General features: G+C 40.1%; 1 long non-coding RNA gene across 2 annotated transcripts; it reads left to right on the top strand.

The window, feature by feature from the left end:
* The first annotated feature begins 305 nt into the window (after positions 1-305).
* On the top strand, positions 306-21789 carry LOC138688835 (uncharacterized). Of its 2 annotated transcripts, XR_011327639.1 has the most exons (4): positions 306-502; positions 5410-5510; positions 18958-19024; positions 21242-21789. It is a non-coding gene; the product is annotated as an uncharacterized lncRNA (long non-coding RNA). The 2 variants fall into 2 exon arrangements; XR_011327640.1 differs by lacking the exons at positions 18958-19024; positions 21242-21789 and adding an exon at positions 8708-9762.
* The last annotated feature ends 922 nt before the right edge of the window (positions 21790-22711 follow it).

Raw genomic sequence — 22711 nt, 5'->3', positions numbered from 1 at the left:
GATCCCCAGTGAAGGTGGGGTGAAGGTAAAATGCATGGAATTTGTTCTCTATAGGTGCTGCTTTTCATGCTGAGCAAAAGCTCAGTATTTATAATTTGCTCTCCTGTAGTATTTGTCATCTTCCTGCCCCTCTCTTAAGACTATAATTCCCAGCTGATATTTTCTTTTTAAACTACCTCATTTTAAGACATGCTTTGTGTTTTCTTAAAATAAATGCTGTCATGCAGCTCTTCTACTTCCTTTATTGAGAAAACAGTAATACTCATATGATGGTGGAAAAAAATTGAGAGGGAGGGAGAGACAGAGAAAGGAAACAGAAATCATAACCAAAAAGTTCGCACTGATTATTGAAATAGTCAGTGTTCCCTTGGGCTGTGGGGAAGGGAAAGGCGCTTTTACAGTGTCTTGGAATATTTTTCTTCTGCACAATTCTGACTTTTCACCAGATATTCATGCTACAGTAAGAGAGGGGAAGAAAGGGAAAGGACTTGGAGGTTTTACAGTAAGTTTTTTCATTATCTTTCATAGTGACACTAGCTAGTAAGAAGTCCCAGGGAATATTAATGTTAAGGTTTTTAAAACTATGATTCTTGATACTCCTGTGTAAAATTATTTTACAAGCACATTATTTCAGTACTAATGGTTTGTCCGTCTCTGTGAAAATTTTGTAGCTTAAAACATGTGGCGTCACAATGACACTTTTAATGTAGAGTCATTACAATACTTATTACCGTGTTATTACTAGTGGGAAATATTTATGTATTTGTAGAAGGCTTCGGTAAGCCTCGGCTTCAGTTTTCAGTGTGGTATTTAAAGGCAGAAGAGAGACAAATAAAGACAGTGAAAGACTTCTGTGGAGAGCTTCTGTATGGTCAGGAGGGACTTCATGCAAGTATGGAGCATTTCCCTGGGCTGGAAACCCAAATCATAATCAGAGAACTGCAATATTTTAAGAAATTCTGCCTATCAGAGACTTCTTTATTCTTTCTGAGCTGACACAGGATCAAATTAAATTTAAATCAGTCTTAAGACTCATATTTATTTCACTGGACTTTGGATCTTCTGAAGACAAGCCACTGGCAAAAATTCTTTCAGATTTCAGAGCACATAAAGGGGTGACGCCGTGGCAGCAGCGGCTGTGGAGGTGAGCTGTGGGCTATCAGCAGGACAGAATTAGGCCCGGAGGTGGAGAGGGGAAGGACGCAGCAGCTCTCTCCTCCACAGCAAAGTATTGGGTACTGTTTGAAAAATTGATCGTATTTCTCTAACAGACTAAAAAATATACCATAAAAATGCTGTTCAATATTAAGGTGTAAGTAGCAGTAAATTACTGAGCTCCCTTTACCAAAAAAAATACAAAGGCTTCCCCCTACAACTGTCAGATGACTACCTGAATTTGCAACTGTAGAATATTTCTACTCTAAAATTGCTACCAATCTTCCAAACACAAGCAACAACTACATATGGACATGTTTAGCAAATCAGAAAGAAAAGACTGATTGCTGGGAAATGTTTTGTCTCCAATTATTTTCTCCATAAATGCTAGAATTCCAGATAAACAGAGTAACAAAATCCCACTGATTTATCTGTAAGTATACACTGATTTAGAAACACTATTAAAATTGCTTATTTGAAAATCACCTAGCAGAGAAAACTGAAAACAAAAATCTTTTGTTATTGATCTGCTTTAGGGTTACATTTAAGCATTTTGGGGTGGAGTGCCATTGCAAGTAAAATATTTAGTGCTGATTCCATAACAACTCCATTTTAGCTCAATTTCTTTTATTTTCTTTCCTGTTAAATGAACCTGATTTTTCATACTGACAATATAAAAGACATATTTCTTATGTCCAGTATATATGGCACTTGCTAAATCAGCTCCTGACACACCAGCTAATTTTAACGGGGGAGGCTAAGAGATACACCATTACTTATCATTTCTAATGTGCTTCTTAATATGAAACTTGTCATTTTCAGCTGTGATGCTGACTCAGCAGTAGGTTTATTTCCAGAATTACTAAAACAACTTTCCTCTCAGAGTAGCAAGGGACCCATGATTCACTGGTAGAGAACAGCGAAGCAGAAAGAGGCCTTTTTCCATCCTTTAATATTAAAAAATAAACTAGTAAGAGTTCATAAAACAGTCCTGGGGAACTTCTGAGACACAAAAAAGTGGCAGTAGATCTCATATTTCACAGACGGATTGAACACAACCACATTTAATTTGGGTTGCATCTTAAATATATAGCTTGCATTATTTCACACATGCTGCAAAACAAGGTTTAGAGGGATCACTTTTTATTTGCTTATACCTACTTCACATATGTCAGAATCAATCACTTTTTCACACAGATATTTTCTTATTCATATGCCACAGTAAAGTGACATTTTGGACATGTAAACTTTCTTTTGGTTCACAGCGTTTAATGACTGTTCTTTCCTATGCCCAAGTTTTTGGTAACATTCAGGTGCTAAGAACAGGATTCAGAGATTTAGAGGTGGCAGTTTTAAAAAATACCAGAACATAATTTACTTCAAAAGGGGACCTTTTTACTTAGGATGTTTTTTCAGGGGTTTTTTTCTTCCTTTTCTGAAAATAAAATATCTTCCTTTCCATCATCATTAACAATATTTTAATAAAGAGTAGAGGAACTCACGCTACTCCTCAGCTAATAAATCAGCACAAGAGTTTTGCAAAGATAGGTAAATATTGATAAGCTTTTGTGCAGACTTGAAAAGCTATATGCATACATAAAAGGCCCAAATTTGTAAGCTGTCATAAGAAAGGACTTTGTGTTTTCTACTGTCGTGATTCTCAGCTAAGAGTAACCACAACACTTTTTCTGGGCACCTCAAACCCTTCCTGAACCAAGGAGAAAGCTGTAAAGAGAACCTCTCTCTTAAAGGGAATAAAATCCTGTGGAACAGCATCTCCGGCGGCAGCTTTTCATAGGCAGACACAAACTGTTATTCCTAGCCAGGGGAAGGTCATAGAAGACTGATTAATGCTTCTAGACATCACCAGCAACTCTCACAAATGATTCCCAAATTGCACTGATGGATTAGCTCCTCCTTACTCTGTCTCCATTTTAATGTTATTGGAGCTCTCTGACGTCTGTGGCATGGCACACTGAGGGGACACGCTGTCCTTGAGCTAGGGTTTGAGTGAGGGCCTCAGACTTCATGGCTTCAGCCATTCCTCTCAGATCACACACAGATCATGCCTGTGAAGACCCAGAGAGGTGGCTGCTCTCAGGGCTGCCCTGTTCAGGGGGGGCACGAAGCCCCTCAGCAACATGGAACATCAGCGAGACACATACTATCCTTGTCATGCTCTCCTCCAGCTCTCTCTCTGCTTGGAGGATGCAACTGGAGACAGAAGGAGCTGATGCTAGAGGAGAGAAAACCCACTGATGAATGCCGAGCTTCAGAACACCCTCTTACTTGCCATTCCTTCTCCCTGACTGTAGGGTTTGGCATTCGGAAGATCTCGCGATGTCACGGAAAGTTAGAGGGTTAGTCGCAGCCTTATGATGTGTCTGTAATCCCGTCTACCCTTGTTAGTATAAAAGGAATTGACTGCACAATAAAAGGGGGAAGTTGGCGCTCACACTGTGTGTGTTATCTGTCTCTTTCCCTGGTCCGGGCCGACCAGTGATCTAATCGCAGCACCTTGTTATGTGGTGAACGCTACTCCTGACTCCTCGCAGCTTGTTCCTCTGCTTGTGCTCCAAGTGTTCCTGAACATCCAAATAGAGCTCATAAATGTATATCACATTTACAGTGAGCACCCTTCCTTCCTGGCAGATACAGACTTACTAACAAGAATCAAAACATTGGATTTTTTTAAACTTTTCTGTTGGCAGATATGAAAATGCTAGATTTTGGGAGACAAAAAAAAGAGCGTTTTTTCCAGCATCCTCTTCATCTGTGCTATTGCCCTGTACTGCCTCTGTGCTCCCTGTTCTCTAGTGACTCCTGATGAATACCATCCCAACTGAAGGTCTGGAGTCCCGTACCAAAACTGTTTCAAGCAATTTGCCCAAGCTACCCTCTGACTTTTCTTAGCCCACTTTCACCAGGGCTTTGTCATGACTTTCCATAGCACCATTCAGCTGGAATATTTCCAAATTTAGTAGCTTAGGCCCTCACAATCAGAAAAGACCTTTAGACTTCTACAGACCTCTTCACATCCAGAACAAAATGCAGCACTGAATTTGGACACAGCCATCCCACAGAGACAACATGCTTCAGACTTTTCTTATCCTCAAAATTGCTTTATAGAATTAAGTCCAGCCACTAACCACTGCAGAAGAAAGAGCAAGTGTAATGCATCTTGAATATTAAGGACCTGTCGGAGAAAAGGGAGCACTTATATCTTCACAGATGTTCTTTGTAGTGTGTTTCTGCATTCCCTAGCCAAAGCAGCAGACCATCACTGGTGCATCTTCACTAGGGAAGGATATTTTCTGCACTCATACTAACAAAATGCTGGAGTCAGGATAATCTGTGGTTTGATCTATAATTTGAGCAAACATTTCAAACCACCTTCCTTAACTGGGACTTGGCCTCGTGTTAATTGACTTAAGGTAAGTGACCAGATTGAGAAACGTATGTTGCTAATGCACAGAAGACAATAGGGTTGCAGGCAGGCAGGGTGTAGTAGCTTAAGAAATTATTAACCATTGACTGATTGCTTTTATTGGCCAGACATATGGGGAAGATGGCCTTCACACTGTACACCCTTCTCTATGGCTATTTATGTCAGATATAAATTATTCAGTGCTAACGTACACTGCCCATGTCAAGAAAAGCAATAGCACAGACATGATTTTGTTCATATGACTAATTTGAATTTGTAATCGGTGCTGCTTTTTTTTTTTTTCCTAAATGGGTGATGTTAATGGCTCCTCCTCACCATGGCAGAGTAAGGGTTCCATTTTGGTTTTGCCACAAGCATATTATGTGATGTAGGCAAAACATTTAATCCTGCCATAGTTTTGTTATTATAAATAAGCTTTCTTACTCCAATTTTATGTTTTATTTATTGAGCTTATAAGATTTCAGTTGCAGGACATGGTTTTACTATGCATACACATAAATGAAAGTGTTCAGAATTGCAACAGATACTACTATAATCTGAATAAAAATGCATCATTGTGCCCATTCCTTGCATGTTTATCAATGGCTTGTTTTGCACACAGAGAGTTTTATACTATACACCCACACAGTGTTCTCTGTCACCTTCCTATTTTGACAGTCAGTTGTTTATGCACTTAAACTATGCATTAATAGAGGTTCAGAAAGAAAACTGTTAGATGTTCACTGTTATCCCAGGATATTGTGTTCATTTTCTAGTAAGTGCCTCTAGTGCACTGGGGTCCCTAATCAATGTAAATATTGTTTAAGATGAACATTGCAGTGGGCATACCATGGAGCCAGACCACCAGCAGAGCATTAAACAAGGACAGATGTGAATGCCAGGATAAAAATGAAGACATTCCTGAAGTGTAAGTATGTTACTTATAATATATGTTTATAGGAAATGGTTATGAAAAGGAAAAAACAAAACAAAACAAAAACTTCTAGAAAATAAGAATGCCAAACAAAGTCATTATGTTGAGATACTGCAGTTGTATGTTTGCTAAAATACCTAACTGAAAGTGCATGTTATTCTGGTATCTTGAATAATTAAGATTTTATAAACTTAATCTTGTATGAATGTTGTTAATGACTTTACAAAGGTTTAATCACTTTGGTGGTTATCTGTATAGGAGCAAAATGCATGTTTGTATTTTATACACATGCTTTTCTCTCAGAGGTAGTATCTTTTATAAGATTGGAGGATCTAATTAGGATAACAGACAAATAGATTTACACTGTCTCACAACTCATTCAAGGAGAAGCAATGAGAGAGATAAACCTCTTCTAGTTCTAATAATTTATAAAGATCATCTGATTCCTACTTCTAGCTTAGTGGATTCATGTTGATTAATTCCCTAGCTGCCAATTTCCATGAGCAACCATACAGCATGTTTCCTACTGATATTTAAACACCAGTTTGTTCCTTGCTGGCTTTGTACTCAGGTTGCTCTCTAAGCTGTCCTGATGTGGAGATTGTTGGTGACATTTGCAAGGGATTTGGAGCCCCCATCACGCTGACTATTCGTGGTACTTGTACACATACTGCCCGCCCCTGTGAGGGCAGGGGAGGCGGTCGTGCCCACAGCTCTGGCACAGGCTGACCCATGGGGGGCAAGCAGGGGCAGGGGTCCCCACTGGGGGAGGGAGGCAGGATGCAGATCCCTTCGGAGGTAGGTAAGCAGGGTTGGGGATCCCTCTGAGGTAGGTAGGCAGGGTTGGGGATCCCCTCTGGAGGAGGGCAGAGCCAGGGAGGAGAGTCCCCTAGGGAAAGTGGGGAGGGGAAGCATGTTGACTGATGGGGTGGTTTGGAAATAGGACTGCCATTATTTCTCAGAGATGCCAGGACGACACAGCCCTCTCCATTTTCTACAGAGAACAGGATCTCAGAGGTTCTTGTATGACTGAGAGGTATTTTCAGTGCTCAGTCCTCAACAGCAGCCAGAGCTGGAAGGTCTCAGCCCCTAACTGGCCACTGAGAGCTGAAACATCTACTAGGTGGGAGTCTCTTAAAAGTCCTTGGCCTGAAAGTGGTAGCTTTGACCTATATAACTGTGAATGCAACAGATTAATTTAAAGCAAGCCACAATGTTTGATAGCTGGGTGAATGTCCAGTTGTCATTACTGTACAGTTCTTGGTAGAAGTCTGATTTAGCTTCAATATTGATTTCTCAAAGAGTGATGGCAGAGAATCTGTTGGAACTAGCATATTGGATTACTGTCTAAGCCAACAATGGTTTAGAATTGAGTTGATTAAACAGTACAGTTCGGGATAGGTCAGCAGACTTCATTGTTCATTGTTTTCCATTTTGTAGTAAAATCAACTATGATAGCAGTCTCTAAAATGTGATTAACACAAACATTATTGTTGTTTTACATGGTGTATCAGATATAATGATTTCCATCCCAGATCTACAGCTTTGCTTTTTTACATTCTTCATTGCATAATTGAAAGCAGCAGCTTTATCTTTTTTCGACCTTTGGTGGAAGTCATTCAATAAATAGTACCAATTACATTACAGCTTAGAAACAGTCTGATGCAAAAAACACTGCATTTCACTAGGTCTTGCCAATGCAAGAATACTCTGTACTGAAACAAGGCATTACATTTACTTTTAAGAAAACAACTGGAAGTATGCAGAGCATGTCTCAACATTGAAAGCACTGTACAGGCTGCAGAAAAATCACTTAATGCCTAAGTTATCCTGTATTCTGTATCACCCTGCTGGGTGGTTATTCATGTCAAGTATAGGGTTTAATATTAAGAGCAGTCACTGCACTAAAAGGAAAAATATGTTTACTGCTTTCAGAATTTATTTTCCATTTGCCCAAAACCTACTCCTACTAACATGGGTTGTTTTGCCAAAATTTAGGGAAAACAGGACTGAACCCCAAAAATGACTCATTGTTAGAAAAATACACCCCTTTCCTGAAAAACATATACTTATGATCAGTCATATGCATGCAAATATTTCCATGACTACAGAGGATATTGATTGACCCCTGTGGGACTACTTGTATATAAATGCTTGAAGGATCAAGTTCTAATTTTGCTCAATATCAGAGTTAATTGCTGTAGATACTATTGACAAAACCTGGAGGTTGTCTCCTAGCAGTGGTAGCTGAGGATGTTCCATGAATTTTTTTCATGAGGTGATTTATTATGCATTTACTTTTTTAAAACAGTCCAAATACAGTCAGTGACTATTTATACAATTAAATTTAACAACTATGAAATATGTGTTATGGTGCCAGTTTGAAACATATTCCTAATAGCTAGTTTTATATATATGATGGACCACCAGGAAGCTGTCATCAGAATAGTACTGTGCCTTTTTATACATTCTCTACATTTCTTTTTACTTAATAGACTGTTTAATAATACTGTAGTCAAAACTGAATAATAGAGATTAATGATTTGATGCAAGAATACTTAAAGGTAAAAATTTAACATGTATAACATTCCAGCTGGTGATATACTATGGAAAGCTCTCAAGCATGTAAAGAAGAGTTTAAGAACTGTTTTAGAAAACCAACACATATAGAGAATATGTGAAGGGTGTGTGTTGTGAAGTATATCATCAGGCAAGTTTTTTCTTTTCATGGGAAAGGTACTATAGAGACCACACACACAGACACAAAAAAAAAAAAAAAAAAAAATCCAAACATCAGAGCTAAAAGAGAGATTAAAAAGTCACCTAACCATGAGATAATAAATGATGTGAGGGGAAGATACATTTTACTTATTTTTTTTTCCTCAGTTATTCTTATATGTGAAAGTTGCTGTGTTGCAGACACTGCATGAAACAGCAATGTCATATTTTTCCTTAATGCTCTTGATTTGCGGGGCTCATAAAATATAAGACTAGAAGCTATTCTTAATATGGATTCATTCTACCACTTACACATGCAGGCTGGTTTTTGTCTTAGTGTTAATGCAAGAGAACCTCACTCGGTCTATTCGTAAAAGAGTAGAAATGTTGCCCACGAAAGGGAAAAGTAATTGTGTAAGTTTGCAGCATCAGTTGCTATATTAACAGCTCTCAGCTTGCGTTTGTTGTTTCAGTGTAATCCCTTGAAAACACATTCACAAGGAAGGAACCAGAGAAACCATTTCAGAAGTGTCCCTGTGCAGGTGGGGGGACAGTTCCAGCTCCCACAGAAGTGCTGTTGCTGCTATTTTCAGCATTAGCCAAAGCTTAATTTCTCCTCCGTGGCCAACAGCTCCAGCTCAGTGGGCATCAGCAGCGTGGTTATGGCTCTGCTTCCCCAGTCTCTCCCAGCTGGGACACACCAGCCCAGCAGCCGCCGCCTGTGTCCTGCACCAGCCCTGGGCTTCCTCACCCAGCAGTGCCCAAAGATGGTCCCACCACCGCCTGAGGGCACCCTGAAAAATAGCCAAGCAAAATTCTTCTCTTGAATCAACCTCAAAAAGCCACTGAGTTCCACAGAGAGGGATACGGCCTTTATTGTGGCTGTTGGCTTTGCAGCCACTTCCAGTAGGCAGCATGGGTCCTCTGGCAGCAGAAGCCAGCTGATACACTAGATTATGCTAAAGTAGTGTTTAGAGAAATAGTAATTACTAACATCCTCTCTCAGTCATGCCGACACTAACCAGGCCTACTGCTAGGTGTGTGTATATACATACTCACACTCAATAGATAAATAGATACGTGCATATACTCCAGGAAAAATATCTCTCTGTAAGGTGACAAGGTCTTTCTTTACATCAAGTACTTGACACTAATAAAAACAATGTATTCGGCCATGAGACCTTGCATGCTGACTGGCTATGAGGTAAGTCAGTATTAAGCAAGCCTTTATCTTCTGTACTCTATGTTGTTTTTTTCTATATCACAAGTATTCTTTGCATCTCACCAGACGCTTGTAAACAGACCCTTAAAAATGTAAGCTTTTTATATTGTTTGCTTGAAATGAATATCATCAAAAGAAATACAGTGAAAATTTGGCAGGAATTGAATGCATTCGTGTCCTGTGGTTTTAAAATGACCTAAAATGCTGACAATTTTACTTAAAGACTATCTATCATTACTTCCTCCCTTCTCACAAGGTATTTTACTATGCAAACTGTTTTGTCTGATTTTTTTTAAAGAATTATGAGTGGGAGGTAAAATCATCAAAGGTATCCACATGACTTGGGAGATTACCAAACTGATTAAGGTGTTGAAGTACCTTTTGCAGAGAGGCAAAGTCTCATTAACTATTTAGATGTTTTGAAAATTTTATCTAATGCTCTTACCCAATAAATTTCCCTATGATCTATGAAAGACTATCAATCAAATCAGCAACAAATAATTCACCATCTCTTGATAGTAGACAAATGTTAATTTATAATAAACACATGTGTATAACAAAATACCATTTGATGATTTGATGAAGTGATCAAATAGTAATTAGGAAAAAAAAAATCTTACTAGGCCATCTTATTGCCTACAGCTATTTGTTGTTATTCTTATTAGTAGAAAAATCAAGTACTGGGAGTTAACATAAACAGTGCGCAAACAAAAGTGTCGATAGCTATCTTAGAGATACAATCAATAGAATTATGCATCTAATGTTTGTTTCTGGCAGCATTTGTTAGAATATTGATTCTGTAGAGTAAAAACAGTGAATGATTTTACAGAGACAGAATTAATTTAAAAACCACGTCTAACTGAAAATATCTTGATTTTGCTCTCACTCAATACTCAATCCTGAAAGATGCTGAACAGCCAATCTTCATTTCAGCATAATGCTTAAACGCAGATTTCACTTAAATCCTATCACTTTTACTGAAACCACACCTTTACCAATGTCGGAGAGAAACTACAGCAGAGCTACACATTAAAAGTAAGAAACTCAGTATTCGCTGCAATTTGCTCAGAGGAGAGTAAGAACCCCACTTTATAATTAGCAACTGAGTTAGATCCTATCAAAAAGAACTAGGGAGCAGTATTTTCCTCCTGTCTTTCTTTGGATGTGTCTTTGTGTTTCCAGTAACATTTTTAGGACCCATTCCTGTAAATATTTTTCTACATGAGTAATTCAATTCCTCTGATAAATACTATTGAATTCACTAGGGCTAGATTCAAAAGTGAAGTTACTTATCTGGGCAAACGCATGCAAGATAGGGCTGTTAGGCAGCTCCCCGTGACAGTAGAGAAGAGAAAAATATGCCTGTGGGACTAAGGCCTGGAGGATTGGGCCCATAGCCAGTGACATTATAATATTTTTTTTTAATAACGAGGAAAACCCGCGCATGAGTGAAACCATATGGAAAACTGAGTTAAGGTGAGGAGGTTTTAAATAATGCTTATTTATCATTTTGAAAGAAAAAAAGTCCTGTTCCTGCCTATTGCATTTTATACTTTAAATGCAGGGACTGATTCTTTGGCCAAAATTCCTCTCCTTGTCAGGGGGGAAATTATCTGCTTAGACTGCTGCAGGATCAGGCCCTGAAAAGTCGTTACAGGTTTATTAGCAAAGCTTGCTCACTTCCACCTCTCTCTCATTTTCTGTTTTTTCTATCCCTGCACAGGAAGAAAATGAAAAGTTAAGCTAAAATACATTAACTAATATCAGTTTATTAATTGGAGAATTCAACTTATCCTTTTTGCCATTCATCTGAAATTAATTAAGTGTGTAGAATTACAAGGTGGGTGTACCACAGGCAGCAGTCCAGGCTCAAGTTAATCAAAAGAGCACATGTTGAATGCATACAATTTAGTTAAGGTTAATCCAGTGAAGATGATCCCTCGCTGGTCCTAATTACTCTAGGTGATAGATTGTGGAATGAGAAAATAGGAAGGAAGGGAAATTTTGTCCTGCTGGTCTACCAGGATTTTCTAATTAAATTTAGTAGGCTATGCACAGGAGCAAATAGTTTCAATATAAAGAGAAGACCACACTCCAAGGGTGCTTGTCTGAAATGAACATAAGGAACTTTGAACTAATATAGTTAGGTATCATACCTTAAAAGTAGTAAAGTTAAAGCTGGTCGTTGTGCCTTTATGAGTTTTCATGCTATCAGGAGCACTGCTGTCTCTGAGTGCTTCAGAGTTAATGTAAATGTTTTGTTGGAATTGTGATGTTACTATTTAGCTCTTGAGAAAAGGTAATGACACATTAAAACAGGTCTGGTCTGTTACTTCATTACCTTCACCCAAGGACCAAATAGCAGTAGGACAGAGCTAATTTGCTACAGAAATATATTGGTGTTGTATTAGTTAAAGCCTTTTTCATTTAATGTTCTTTTATTATGTCAAAGAAAACAAAGCTGTTTCTAGGACCCTTTGATTTCATGTTCTATGTCCATTACCTCATTAAGTTATTTTTTCTCCATGCTTGTACTTTGTTTCAGCTTTCAAGAAATCTTATGAAAAGCTTTCATTTTCTCCAGGTATATGCATATAAAAGTTGTCAAATAATTTGCCCTATTTTTCAGGTTAGTGATATATCTCTGCTCGAGTGGAGGTATCTGTTTCTGATTTATTAACATTTGATCCTCTGGTTTCCTGCCATTGATCAAGACTAATACTCAGCTCAGCTGATGAGTTTTATATGAAATCTGATATTGCAGGAAGAGAGAAAAGTTAGTACCATTTTTAATATTTTTCTATTTCAAGTTTTCCAGGACCACAACATGCACATAAAACACCTAGCAATATTGGGCAGTATGTATTTTTATCCACGTTTCCCTGGGATAAATTTTTTGGAAGTAAAACAAGTATTTATCAATAGAACAGATGTTTGCTCGGTGTCATTCACATCCTGTAAACTGTATATACATTTACACCCTACCGCCAAAACATGGTTTCACCCTACTACTGACCGTCTGTCTGCCATTCAATCTCTAGTTAAGTCACGGTCAATAAGGTCAACTCTTTGGCAACATCTGTATTTGATCAGTTCACACAAAATAGGAGCCTTCCTAATGCCTGACTACCCTGAAGTATTTTAAGAGGCAGCATATTACAATAGTTGATTCACCGCTGCTGCAGACTCTACACTTGGAAGATTTTGCCTCCTCTGAGGAACTGAAATGTGAAGATTAAAATCCTTCCTAGCAAAATAAATCTCTGAAATGAGCAGGTTTAGCAGTGGCGTAGTTTCTAGACTGTCAAGAAGCGTTTAGCAGTTTCTCTCCCCAAGTCCCTGGTCCCTCGGTGTAGGGATTTGGGTTTGTGATATTTTATATTTTAAAACTGCTCTGCACATGGATTATGTTTAAAGCATGTTTAGGTTGTTGCATAGATGAGAAATAAAGTCAGAGGAAAAAACTATCTGCAATTTTACTTCAAAAACCAACAGTGAGGTTAAATGCAGCCCATTGTTTCTTGTTGGTGTTTCCACACTCAGCACAGGCAGTGCTTTCAGCAAGTCAGTGTACTTTCCTCCAGATGGGTGAATGCAAATTCTTCCCTTAAAGAAAGCAAAATATTCTGGGTGGAATCCTGGCCCCATTGAAGGTGATGGAAAATACACTGGCAAAACTGAGAGAGACAGGATTTAACCTGATGTTACCACTGCATTATTTCAATGTGGGAGCTATCTTAAGGGTTAGAGATTTGATTCTAAGTGCAGTCAGACTGCTGCCACTTTATTGATGTTCCTGGTTTTAGAGCAAATGAGAATAAAATCTGGCCTCTGGGAATGGGATCATGGGATGTGTTGTCCTTTGTTTTTTTTAATGTTTGCTTTAGGAACAAAACATTTGACTCTTGGGAACCTCAGAAAATCAAAACCAGTAGCCTCTGATGCCGTTATGTTTTGGCATGGTGAGATTTGGAGCTGACTACAGATGATCATACACTGATAAATAATGCCACCAATGCTCTGATTATACCACCTGTCTTCCTGGTTACGTTCAACACTGAGGAAAGCCTGAACACTGAAATGGTTTCTTTCTGCTGGGTGTTGGCAAAACTTGGGTAGGGCAGCAAGAGCATGACAACATCCCACCACCAGCCATGAGGTTTAGAAGGGAGCAGTTCTTGAAATGGGACTGGGCTGAGTAGTGCCATGGGCAAGGGGTCACCGGGAGCTTTTGGGGACTCACATAATGAGAGGATGGCTTTTTAAGAAGATTTTTATGCTGGGGTTTTGTTCACAAATGATGGTGTTGAGAAATTAAAGGCTTTGTAATAACTTTTTGTTTACTTTCTGTCATGCTAAATTTTCAATGGAAACATCTGACTGAAAAATACAGCAAGGAGGAGTTCAACTAGTTCAAATGAAAGAGACTGGGAACAGTTGGGATAAAATTTGAAAGCACCTTGAAGCAGTGAAATCAATGCACTATCTGAGTCTATTTTCTGTGTAATTTTAGTTCTCTCAAGAGCCCTGGAAACCTCAGAGGAAGCTTGCCCTGGGTGCATGTGTTTGGTTTGGGTACTGTTCACAAAGAGCAAATTCAAAGCCATACTAAATATTGGGGATGATGGAATGGCTGATGTGAGCTGCTGGCATGCAGGGCACGCAGCAAAAATGTAGTTGAGGTCTTATCCCTCCCTTTCATACTACTTATATAACACTGGTAGAATTTTCTAATACTTATTACGGTGTGTTAAGTATACCTTAGCTTTCCCCACCCTATTGTTTTGTCCTGTAAATCTGCTTTAATAGTTCTGTTTGAAGAATACAATATTACATCTATTCTGTTTATTAGGAGTAACTGAGAAATCACCCTACCATGATCATGAGTTTCAGTAGCACAACATTTTGATCCTTTAAAAGATGAGGGAGAAGTAGCCTGAGATCCTCTTCTGATTAGTCAGAAAAAAACCAAAGGCTTACAAATATTTCAAGATTGTCTTGTCAGACTAAAGGAAAGAATACAGTTTTCTTGACTTGGACAATGGACTGTTACTGAAATATAAACATTAAATTAAATCAAAATTTTAATGAAAACTGTGGAAGAAAGCCTAATGACAAAATAGTTGCAGTCAGGGCAACTGCCATCAAAGCCAACAGCAACCTACACTTTTTCTTCACTAAAACCTGCATCCAGTTCTGGTCAGGTTTGGCCCGTTGTCTCTGCAAATGATTGCTGCAACAGGTTCCAGGCCTCAGGGGGACATCACCTCTGAGTTAGGAATGTGTGGAAACCAGATGACTCAACACACAGGAGATTTCCTTCGCAAAGTATCTCACAAACAGTAGTCTAAGAAAATAAGGCACTTTTCAGTATGTAAAATTCATTGAAGTATTGACATATTATCTCCTGAGGTCTCTTTCTTCAAGTACTTTCTAAATGGGCCTGACTGATTGGTTAAAAACTGACTCTAAAAGTGAGAGGTGCTAAAGAGATTCAAATGGAGGCTGAGAAATGGACAAACCGACAGTTTGTGTCACATAGAGGATATTTCCTGGCTTTTCTTGAACATTTTCAATAAAGCACAAAGGAAAAGAAAAGGTGCTGGACAATTTTAATAACACAGAAAGAAATCACAGATAGTACTACAGCCCAATTTTCAGAGTCCTTATTCCCATACATCTGAAGGAGCTGGAAGCATCAATGAAAACAGAGGTAATAAATGTGGTAGTAGAGTGATTAAAAATATAGAGCTGGAAAATAACAGTGACATTCATGGGAAAATGTAACCCAGTACACCCAGGGAAATGTAATTTGAAACACAGACATTCAAAGGGAGGGAGAATCCTAGAAAGCAGCAATGCTGAAGGAGCCCTCAGGGTCAAATTAGACATGAATTTGCAATACGATCTAACAGCATGACCAGCCAGTGCAGTTGTGCTGTACAGAGTGAGGTGTATCTGGGAACATGAAGGTTGTCCTTCCTGACATGGCTCTGACTGCCCCAGCAGCTGGGTGTCTGGTCACTGGGAGGGAACTGAAAACCAGGGAGAGCTAAGGAAGGAGGAGAGACTGGACAGATACAGACTGTTTATGGGCAGAAATGCAATAAAAACACCCACTCAGCACTTTCCTAAGGCTTCAGGTGCTGAGTAAGTACCTTTGCACTGGATCTAAAACAGTTGGGGGTAACTGCAGTTTGCCTTCTCCCCATGCTCAGAACTGCCTTGATGTGAGTCGTAAGGCATCTTGCTGCCTGAGACTTAGAAAGTCAACAGATCTGGGTCTTGGTGCCCTCAGCTGGCTGTGCACACTGGCTGGGAGCCTGCAGACCCCCGTGCTATGGGAAGGCTTGGCAGGGACCCACAGAAGCTGGCCCTGACAAAGCAAAGGTGCAAATCGCAGCTCGATGTTGTTTACAGACCAGTGGGAGGAGGTGCTGCTGCTCTCCCTGCAGAGGATGCCCTCCTGTTCCCAGCAGTCACCAGGAGGATGCAGGCCATATGCTGCTTAGCCAGAGGGACATGAGTTCTCCTACCACTCAGGACCATCAGGCAGGGTTGAAGGCATGGGCCACCCTGTGCACCCCTTCTGTGCCAGCATTGCCCCCTCAAAGGCAGCAGGAGCTGGGAGCAGGGAGGGACCACGTGAGCAGGGGGCCTGTGGCTGAGCCCAGGGACCAGGGAGGCATCCCAGCTCCCAGCCCCCATGCCATGGCTGAAATGCATTTCACACTAACCATCTGATTAAAAATCATTATCATGGGGAGCAGAAACCAAAATTCAAGACTGCTCCCTTCACACTCCCCCAGTAATTCTTCCATGAAAAAATGGGGAGGGGAAAGGTTTACATTCTTGAGTGAGCATGCAAACCTGTAGCTCTCAGGACAACTGCATCTAAAATGGCTCATCAGTTTGCAACTGTTGATAAACACTCGGAGCCATATTCTCTGGTCTGGGTGAGTGGCTCTGGTGAAAGGCAGGTGCACCAGGAAAGCATTTATGAGAACTACCACCTTCACACCACCCTTACCCTGTGTCCCTCCAGTCACCACTTTGCTCTCCTAGAGGAACTTGGAGAAGTCCACTGACTGCAATTGCTCTTCCTAGATTGCTCCAGCAGTGGCAAGGTAATGCCTTGTCACATTGCCTTCCTGCAGAGGGATGGCACGCATTCCCTGGGATCCATAAAGCTGGCTCGAAAGCTCAGTGGAGAAGCAGGGCACTGTCATGAGGGCCGGGCCATGGCCCTTAGCATCCTGCATGGGGAAAAGAGCAGTTCTCAAACATGTGTGGGTTTTTTGTGTTACCGGAAGTTTTAAAATGGCTGTTTTTCAAAATCATTCTGTCAAAGAACCAAAAATAGAATAAAGCCACTCAGTATTTTTAATCTGGTTTTACTTCCTGCTTTCTGGTGTCTTTATCTCTATAGCAGCAGATATTTGGCTATTATGCAGAAAAAAATTTTAAATTCAACAGGGAATGCTAGTTGCTAACTAAAGTCCATGTATGAAATTGCAAATGACAGTTTATAAGGTCAAAAATCCTTTTCTTCAGTATGACTGCAAAGGTCTGAAATGTAAGTTTAAACATGTACAATATAAAATTCTAATACTGTCTATCAAATATTTTCCATATAGATGAGTGGATGATGTTTGCATATATGGAAGCATAAATAATATCCATCAGAAACCACTGAGGTTAATAGAATTCCAAAAGAGACTACATATTTTAGGTCACCGAGGTCTGGTGAGAGGAATTATTGTGGGTTTACTTTCAGTTTATTGCTGTTATTAAGAAGAAAGTTAACAGTTCAAAGCCAAGCTGCAGCATGAAAAGATTTTTTATGTGTAGCCAAGTTATTAAGATGGTGAAGTAATATTTTGTCCAGTAGATGACCAATTATCTGCTAGCACAAACTGAAAAAAAGTTAGAAAAATCTTTTCCTTGCCTTGCCTTCCCTCCCCTCCCCTTCTCAAATAATGTTTTGTGCCAGGTCCTCCCTCCAGCAAAATGCATTCATGTACAACCCTGGGTGTGACCAACAGCATGATTTGGCAAAAGTTCTGTAAATTACAGCTATTTCTCCACTTACTCCATCTTTCTCCAAGCTTAAGAAAAAGTTAATTAGATGATTGTGCATCACAGTCAATGTTTTGAATGCTGTTTTTTCCAGTGGCAGATGATTTTTATCTAGAGAATATAATAGCTCGTAGATGGGAGATGAATGGCCAGCTATTATCAATTTCTACACAAGTGGTATATCCTATGATTGTCTGACAAATTTAATTAGGATAATTCACCAGAAGACTAATTAAAAACCCAAAATAGTTTGCATTAGGTCCACCAGTTTTAATCTCTACCTTAGAGATCATATTTCATTCTGTCAAGCAACAGTATTTAACTAAATTAAATGAAATCCCACTCCATTACTGCTGAACTGAAGAAACCTTAGCCCAGTTTATTTTTCTGCTGTGCAGGCAAAGAGCCCTAACTCGGCTGTGTGATGCCTATTCTGGAAAGCAATGTCCAAAACCACTCCAAATAACATTTTGCACTGAGTTTGACCAGCTGAAGGACAATGGAGAAGCAGAAAGGAGTAAGGGGATTGCAGACACCTAGTCTACAATGCAAACACAAACTCTTTGCTCCTCAGAAATGATGCAAAGACACAAATGAGCACTGCTGCGAGAAATAGTGTTACTGGTAGTTCTTTCTGCTTCTCCTTTCACCTAAGACCTAGATCTGCAGATTAAGTCATCTTTTTGGCTCAGTGCCCTGTCCACACAGGTCTGCAATCATGGCTCTTGCCCCACTGTGCCATGGGCAGTTGGGGTCAGCACAGGGGTGTCTGCCACTCTGGGGGGCTCTGTGGGTTTGGGCTGGCTTGAATTAGCAATCTATGCTCTGGGTTTTGGCGGGTCTCTTGGCAAAGTGTGTCCTATTAGCCAGCGTGGCACATTGCTGGATGAGAACCAAACCTTTTCTCCCTCCGGATCTACTGAATTGCTTTTCATGGAGCTGGACTTTGGGAGGAGGTACAGTGACCCACCTGCAGTGGCCAGGGGAGCCCGGTGCTGCCCGCCCTGGGGGTGGTGGGGACAGTCAGGGTGGGCTCCTGCCACTCGGCCGGCACTGGGGGCACAGCACAGCCCAGCACCCGAGCAGAGCTCCATCAAGTTCCCGGTGGTTGGTGTGGGAACAGGGCAGCTCGTTCCTCCTGCAGAAGGTGCTTCGTGAGGTAAAAATTCAATGAGCACATACCGAGTTTCTGAATCTAGTTAATTTTAGCTACTATCCTAACTGCCGAGTCTCCTGCTAATTCCCATGGTATTCCCAATGCCATCTTCCGTAAATTACCCTGTGTGAACTTCTCTGCCTGTGCCCTTTCGACTTTAATGAGATGCTGCACAGGGAGAAAGGTCACGCTTCACAGAGCTGTCACAAGCTGGGACGCGAGGGATGGATCACGAGTGTGATGTTCTTTTCCTTCTTTGGTTGCAGGGAAGGCAGGAGACTGTCACTGTGGAGGCCACGTAATGGACTGAATGTGATGTATCATCATGCACCAGTGAGTGGGGGGAAAAAAGTAACTTCTCTCTAATGCCAGATGGAAGCATAACATTAATTAAAGACAGCATCTTTCTAGTTTGTGTTCACCCTCCATAAAATGGGAATAAGATATCCACCATATCATCGGTGATACAAAGGTTATTTCACTAATATTTGCAAAGGGCTTTCTGAGCCTCATTTAGAAAGTTTTAGAGATGTTGGAGTTGTTTTACTTCAACTCTGTGTTTGTAAGCTAGAGTACTTTTTCTTCTTTCTGATATCATCCTGGACACGATATATGTTTTTATTTTGATATACAGATGCTGTCAAGTCACTCCTTCTTCAGTAAACACCCTGTTGCCCTTGAAGTACAACCCATGTAGTCCACTGTGGGAGTGTGGCTGCCCCACCACCTCCACATCCAGCTCCCTCCAGCCCCCTCATTGTGAGGGCCGAGAACAGTCTCCTGGTCTCTGGTCTTGCTTTGGGCCCTTGGGCAGCTCTTGAGAGGAGTGTGGTACACATTCAGGCACACATTCAAGGTCTTTTCTCCACCAAAGGACCAAACCTCAACTCCAAGCCCTTTTAGAAGGAGCAGCCTGTATTTTTATTTCTGGTATATTGCTGGGAAATCATCTCTGAAGTAAAGGATTTTGTGAGAAACACATGGTCAGACAAGATCAGGAGCAAAAGCCAGATACACTGTGCAGTGGGGCCAAGGGTCAGGGTTTGAAGATAGACTCTCATTAGCTCACTGGGGGATAAGATACTTGCATATTTTTTAAGATCTGTCTCCAAATGCTTTACTGGTACTTCTGAACCTTTTCCATGCTCCAAGACATTTTACAATAAAGAGGAATTTGTAGCCTTGCTTCCTACCAGCCATAAGCAAAAGGGGAGTTGCCATGGTCTGCTAGAGCCCCAGTGGGGTGACTGCTCTTTAATGTGAATTACAGCATCAGATACCCGCTTGCCACAGGAAACTGTACAAGGAGAGAGCCTGTCTCCACAGCCAGCTTGGGAGTGTAAGGACTTTCAAATTTTCTGTTGTTGCTTTTGAACCTGTATTTGTTCCTCAGTATTTTGCAGTCATGTCATTTTAATTTAGGCATGGAATTGACTCCTTTTCCAAAATATCGGTGGCAAGATTAGTTGGTAGATTATGAGATTACTAGGGGTATTGTCACAGGATCAATTGCCAGATTTTATCAAACGTTAGAAAAAATTAAGTCGGGGGCGATTACACTGCCTATCTTGTTTTGTCTCCTCAGCAGCCTGCTCTCTTTTGATTCACTTTTCACAACGGAGTTCCTCTTTCCTGTCCAAATCCTTCATTTGAGTTGTTTAAAGCATTTTACTTATTTGTTTTTTCCCTGTACATTAGTTCAGGAAACATTGCAGTTCTTGATAGACTGTTTTTTCTGTCTCCAGAGGTTTCTTTTGAAAATCAAGAGGAAAATAATCTCCTGTCTTCCTGGTATATTCTGGAAGTACTGACTTTTCAGAGATTACTTAGAATATGCTTTTTATTAATACGATCAGGAGAGGCAGCTTCCTAATGATTAGAATTTGTCGTTTTATCTGAAAGTATTGTTCTCACTAAACTCTCTCTACTAGCATGCTAAATTATAAAAACATTAATTAGACCATTAGATAAATGGACATTAATCCTCCAGCTATGTGTAATGCACCCTTTGATGTACCCTGCTTAGGAGCTTTAGGTCTGTCCAGCATTTCCTTTTCCTGAGGTATATTATTTTTTCAATCATTAATGCAGGTATTTTCCTGTGTTTCTTCAGTGTTGCTGTAGGAGAATAAGGTTCTAGTTGAGTGGAAGTTGCTAAAAGAGCCAGTTTCCAGGGCATGAAACCCTTTCATTTAAAGGGGCAAAGGTCAACTGAACAAGGAGTTGAGTCATGCCAAAAGCAGAACAAGTGTGTCCCCCAGGAGAGAGCAAGCAAGAGTGAGCAGGAGAACATCGCAGAGAGGAATTCCCCACCCGGGGAAGGCATTTCAGTCTGGAGCAGGTTGTGGGTAGTGATGGATCACCAGAGCTTACTGGATTTTCTTCATCAATTCTAATCTTTGGCAACAGTGGAAATAGTCATTAAATCATCTTATAACCATAAAGCAGTTCATATCCAGCTTCTGGACTTTCTAGTGTGTGTTCTCTAATTAAAACCAGGGAAATTTGTAATGCTAGTTACAACAACACATCATTACTGTATTTTTTCAGATGTCTCCAATCAATAAGACTATCAGAGGTTCACACAGATTCCAGTGTGTGTATTTTGCAGTCATTCATATTTTCTGTTGGTTTGTAGTATTAAAGAAAGCACATGTGCAGCGCTTAGCACAGAATTATTAGATGGTCTGGAGAGAAAGGGGAAGAGTGAAATTAATGGGATTTGTTTTTATAAAAACTTTTGAGGGATTTCTGTTTGTTCACCTGGTGCTACTTTGCCTTCAACCTGTCAGCATTATCTGAAAATGCATAAGCATGCATGCATGTGTGTGTCTGTATGTATATATGTGATCAGGAGAAAAGGAACAAGAAGAGGACAGTGCTTCATCAGACTGCATCCTCCAAAGTGCATGCATTAAAAAAGAAAAATTATTTCAGAGACTTCATCCACTTTATTTCTAATGAATACAGCAACATAAGTATATTATTAATTGAAGAAGCAGAAAACTATGTACTACTATGAATTATTTTTATGACCTTTACACTGCATTTGTACTTAGTATGGGTTAATTTACTTGATTATGCAAATGTGAACAATAAAAACCTCCACGCAATGTAGGCTGTGGCACTATGATTTTTACAAAGGTGTTACAAAGGTTTTAAGAAGCGCTGACTGCAGATTGCAAATGTGATTGATGGTTGTGGGTGCAAGATGTGTATTCACAGATAATGTAAGTAGCTGATTGTACATTCTCATTTCCTACTGAGTGTGGGCTGCTTCCCTGGGACACACTCTTTTGGGCCGTTTGAGAGGATTCTCTTGAGGAAAGACCTCTACAATAGCCCAGAAAACTGGATCAGAGCTTGGTGATAGGAAATGCTGATAGATAATCTTAGACCATGACCTTAAGGTTTTACAGTACCTTGAGATGTTTTATACCACAACCAAGTGTTTGCAGGTTTATTTTGTTTTCGTTAATCACTCAAAAGTGTGAATGCTCATTCTGCAGTGTATGTGACCACACCTATGCTGCCTTGGTCTGGACATTGGTCCTAAAATGCCATGGAAACAGACTTATCCATGAGATTTTTTTTCTCATAACCCGTTCTGCTTCAAGTTTTCTCATCTCGCAATCAGCCATTAACCAGCCAGTCAGTTGTTATTAAAACAAAAAATCCTCCTGTTTGAGTCCAAACACCAACAATATTGCCTGGTAAGATTCAGCAGACTTCTAGCCGTAACCTGCCAGTGCATTCCTGTTGTGTAATGCATTCACACTTTCCCAGCAGATTTTAATTTACTCTAGCAATGCCTAGACTAATTCACACACAGCACATTGTAATGCAAATGGAATGGTTAAAATAGATCACACGTCTCTCTTCCATCTCAGTTTCAGTCTAATGTATCATTGCAGCTTATTCTGTAAACTGTTGAAGCCATCTTCATTCAACAGTAAACTAAAGAGACTAGATGTCTATCAGACGAAACCAAAACAGTTCTTGATTAATCACAACCTCTTG

This window comes from Haliaeetus albicilla, chromosome 13 (assembly GCF_947461875.1).
Source record: "Haliaeetus albicilla chromosome 13, bHalAlb1.1, whole genome shotgun sequence".
Classification (NCBI taxonomy): Eukaryota; Metazoa; Chordata; class Aves; order Accipitriformes; family Accipitridae; genus Haliaeetus; species Haliaeetus albicilla.
The sequence above is the reverse complement of the archived record's forward strand: the minus strand, read 5'-3'. Positions and strand labels throughout refer to the sequence as shown.